The 4,724-nt window shown below is 36.2% G+C and overlaps 1 pseudogene; it reads left to right on the plus strand.

Moving 5' to 3' along the window:
• Window positions 1-224: 224 nt before the first annotated feature.
• LOC128588557 (S-phase kinase-associated protein 1-like) lies at window positions 225-958 on the plus strand (annotated as a pseudogene).
• The last annotated feature ends 3,766 nt before the right edge of the window (window positions 959-4,724 follow it).

Consider the following 4,724-nt stretch of genomic DNA (forward strand, 5'->3'; position numbering starts at 1 on the left):
TTTTTTTAACCAATTAAAACAAAATAAATGAACCTATTAAATGTATGTATTCAGGTTTCTCCTTTCCACCTAATCAGGACCTGATTGGTAAACTCAAAATTGTGATGTTATGTGAGTGGTTAAGAAATGTGGACTTGAGTGGCCTCGTCCTCTGCCTTTCATCTTATTGTGTAGATGCTCCTCAGCTCTTGTCAACCTCTGGCCATCCTTTGAGACCGAACATCATGCCTTCCATTAAGTTGCAGAGTTCTGATGGAGAGATATTTGAAGTTGATGTGGAAATTGCCAAACAGTCTGCAACTATCAAAACAATGTTGGAAGATTTGGGAATGGATGATGGAGATGGTGACCCAGTTCCTCTACCAAATGCTAATGCAGCAATATTTAAAAAGGTCATTCAGTGGTGTACCCACCACAAGGATGACCCTCCTCCTCCTGAGGATGATGAGAACAAAGAAAAGCAAACAGACGATATCCCTGTTTGGGACCAAGAATTCCTGAAAGTTGATCAAGGAACACTTTTTGAATTTATTCTGGCTGCAAACTACTTAGACATCAAAGGTTTGCTTGATGTTACGTGCAAGACTGTTGCCAATATGATCAAGGGGAAAACTCCTAAAGAGATTCGCAAGACCTTCAATATCAAAAATGACTTACTGAAGAGGAGGAAGCCCAGGTATGCAAAGTGAACCAGTGGTATGAAGAGAAGTGAAATGTTATGCCTGACACTGTAACACTGTAAGGATTATTTCAACTACTAGTTGCACTGCTGTTTATAATTGTTAATATTAAACAAACAGTAGACAAATGCAGCAGCAAATCCATTGTATTAGCAGAATATTGTCCTTATTGCATGTGTAGTTGGAGTACAAATTCCAAACCTATGGCTGACTTTCTTCTAGTATGTTGAAAGTTTTTTTTCTCTTTGCTCTGAATAAAACTGAACTGTGGGTTCTCTGAAGAAAGTGGCATTTTGGGCCTTCTCTCTTTTTTGTAAAGTGATTTCTGCCTAGTGTATCCTCCAGTTAACTTTAGTGATTTTTTTTTTTTTTTTTTTTTTGTAGAGACAGAGTCTCACTGTACTGCCCTCGGGTAAAGTGCCGTGGCGTCACACGGCTCACAGCAACCTCTAATTCTTGGGCTTACGCAATTCTCTTGCCTCAGCCTCCCAAGCAGCTGGGACTACAGGCGCCCGCCACAACGCCTGGCTATGTTTTTGTTGCAGTTTGGCCGGGGCTGGGTTTGAACCCGCCACCCTCGGCATATGGGGCCGGCACCCTACTCACTGAGCCACAGGCGCCGCCCAACTTTAGTGATCTTTTAAAAGTTGGCATTATACATAAAACAATTTGCAAAAAGTTTTCTGAAATAGGATTAGAATACTATCTTAATTCATAAGTTGGAAACCAGAGAAAGGGTATTTGAAGTAAATGTTCTGAATAGGGTTATTAGGATGCCTTCCAGACATGTAGAGTTAAAGAGTACCACTGATATTGAATAGCCTATACGTAAATGGGCTCCCTTAATTGGATCTGAGGGCTTCTTGTAAAAATTTTTATTTCTTAGTGTTGAACATATTGCCTGGATTAGAGACTTAGTTACTACCCAGTTTGTGGCTTTTGGGGGAGAAATGTAACTGGACAATTTGTTAACTTCTCCATTAAAAAAGATACATAACCCATGCAGTATGTCATCTTTTTATCAATGTTCCTATGTGGGGAAAACTCGCATTACTGCATGTAAAAATAACCTTTAATATTAAAATACATGCAAACCCCAGAAAATATCCATCATGAATGCAAGATAGTTTTAATAAAAAATAAGTTATGTAAAAAAAAAAAAGTGGGCTTTAGACTCTATTCATTCATTCATTCATGTAATTCAGTACATATGAAACAAGAAACTGCTTTCAAATTGGGCTATGCCATTTAGTAGCCACTTAACTTTTGGCAGCTAACTTATGCCTTCTGTAACTCAATTTCTGGATATATATGTTTATTTTTGTTATACCTTGTTTCAGAAGTTAAAATTTTCCAGGATCAATTTATTTGTTTCAGTTCCATATTACCCTGTCAATTCATTTGTTTGGTAGCATATGTCCTGAGTGTTTAGTGTAGACACAGCCAAACCACCTGTTTTGTGTCATAAATGCATAAACATTTAATGGAGAGGCAAGATAAATGTCTCCCTCATTTGAGTGTCTTTAGTTTATTTAGGCTTCTACAATAAGTTACCATGGACTGGGGAGCTTATAAGCAATAAGAATTTATTTCTTACAGTTTTAGAGGTTGGATGTCCACATCCAAGGTGCTTGTGGGTTTAGCATCTGATGAGGGCTTTCTCTGGTTCATAGATGCCATCTTCTTGTTGCCATCCTCACTTGGAAGCTCCCTTTGGTCTCTTTTATGGGGTCACTAATCCCATTCTTGAGGACTCTGCCCTCATGATTTAAGCCCTTCCCAAAGGCCCCACCTCCTAATATTATCACATTGAAGATTAGATTTCAACATAAGAATTTGGGGGATGAGGAGGACACAAACATTCAGACTATAGCAATGAGATAAGTACGGGCTTAGGTATGAAATTAGGTATCAGGCAATGAGTCGATCTAATAAGATGAAGTGAGTGATAAATGAAAAATAAGTGAAAAGTTTGAAATTTAGTCTCTATTTCTTTTTAGGTTGAAAGTCAAACAACTAGTTTATTCCACATGATTCAAATGAACTGTCTATGCTGAAATAATTTGCCCAGACTTTACCAACACTTTCATATGCATGATTCTCCTAACTCAACCTACTTCCACACCCTCTATCAAGAATCTTTCAAGTCTTAGTATGGGCTTATAAAGGCACTGAAATATAGAACTCCATGCAGAGAAGTTAAGTAGAAAATCACCTGGAAATGCATAGAAACATAATTTAGACGGTAGTGTTTGGTTCAATAATTAACCCCTGTAATTTATTTATCAATGGTAAATTATTTATGAAAATTATATATGGCATATCATAATATTGTTTTATATTTTTCTTTTGAGAAACTATGTAAGTTATTTCTATTTTTTTTAATCCTTTGAAGTAAGTAAAAATTAAACGAAAGAGTCATAAGGTCATAAATAGTTTTTAAGCACACATGTATTTGAGAACAACTGCTTTAACCAGGGAATGCTTTTCCTATTTTATATTACTGGCTCCAAAATGTAACCATGAAAGGAAATGCTGACTTCTTTTCCTGTGTTCCAAATATAGCAAAGATAAAGATCTATGGTGGCTATGCCAATTACAACAGAATACTACCAATACATGCATAATTTGAAATATATTGGAGCTAGCTAGATGATTTTAAAAATAAATGCCTGGTAGTCCACTTCTCTGAGCATTGTTAAAATGCTTTACAGAGATAGAGTATTATTTTCTTCTTTGATATTGCCTCTCCCTAGAACAATTCACAGACTAATATTAAATAGTTATGAAAATTCCAACTCAAATAGCAGAAGTCATGTTTTACATTAGGCTAGGAGAATAACCACTTCTCTTCTCTCTGCACAGGAATTTAGGCACTTAGTTTCTATTGTATTTGTGTTAATGAGATGTGTTGTGTTAATACATGTAGATTTCCTCAATTCAAACGTGGTTATGCCTTCTGCACATTGATAGTGGCTGAGTTTGTCAGCCTGGAAGATGCAATGCTACTTTCTTTCTTTAACCCATAGTGAGTGAACGTGTCTCTTTGCAGAAGACCTTATGCTCTGGTGGTTTGTGGAATCTCTCCATCTAATAGTTTCTCAGTCTTTTAAGTGGAAATCTATCTCAGGGAATTAAGGGGAAAGAGGAGAGTAGACAGTCATGGATGATAACCTATTGGGAAGCACAGTAAATAATAGAGGAAAATGCAGCTTGAAAGAGAAGGATCATTTAAGGCTATTAGATGACAAATCCACTCAATGCAGTTATTATACTGTAAATATAGAAAAATGATAATGTTGACAACTCTTCATCACACAATCTGTGTCATTAATAAATGATGAAGGATAGAAAGACTAAAAGAAATAAAGCCAACACTGTGCATAACAATATCACAGAAGCACTTGGAAAACCTAGCTAAGCTAAAAACAAAGGCATGTTGGCACAGTTGATGAAGGGTGATTGGGATAAAAAGAGAAAATTCAAAAGCATGTCTGTGGGCTAAACAGTAGGAATAGTAGAGGTTTTATTGTTTCAAATAAGTATAAGGCTTTATATTATATTATTGGGAAAAATTAATGTATAATAATTACCTGTGTAATGTTTTTTAAATGTTGACTTCCAGGGAAAAGATATATGCCGGCATTCCTCTAGGGCAAATCCAGGTTGTTTATAGAGTGATTGCCCACTTCATATTCCAGAGAGAAATGCCAAATATATTAAAATTCCCCAGAGGGTATTTTTATCTCCTCCTGGAAAATTTTATACAGCTTGTATATTTTTGAGTGTCCTCTAAGGTTAGTCATCAACTGTAGTTGTAAGTCCAATTCAAGAAAGAACAAAGATCTCAAAGAAACTTGAACAGCCTGGTGTCTCTATGATTTAGAGACCTATATATGAGGTCAGAAAATTAAGTTCACAAGCTCATCCTAGAAAAAGCTTCAAAGTGATTTTAGAACTCTTCTTCTGGAATGGCCCTCAGAGCTGTGCAGACAATTAAGTTTGCAAAGTCATCCTACAAAAAGTGCTTTGAAGTGTGGACTA

This window comes from Nycticebus coucang, chromosome 1 (assembly GCF_027406575.1).
Source record: "Nycticebus coucang isolate mNycCou1 chromosome 1, mNycCou1.pri, whole genome shotgun sequence".
Taxonomy (NCBI): Eukaryota; Metazoa; Chordata; class Mammalia; order Primates; family Lorisidae; genus Nycticebus; species Nycticebus coucang.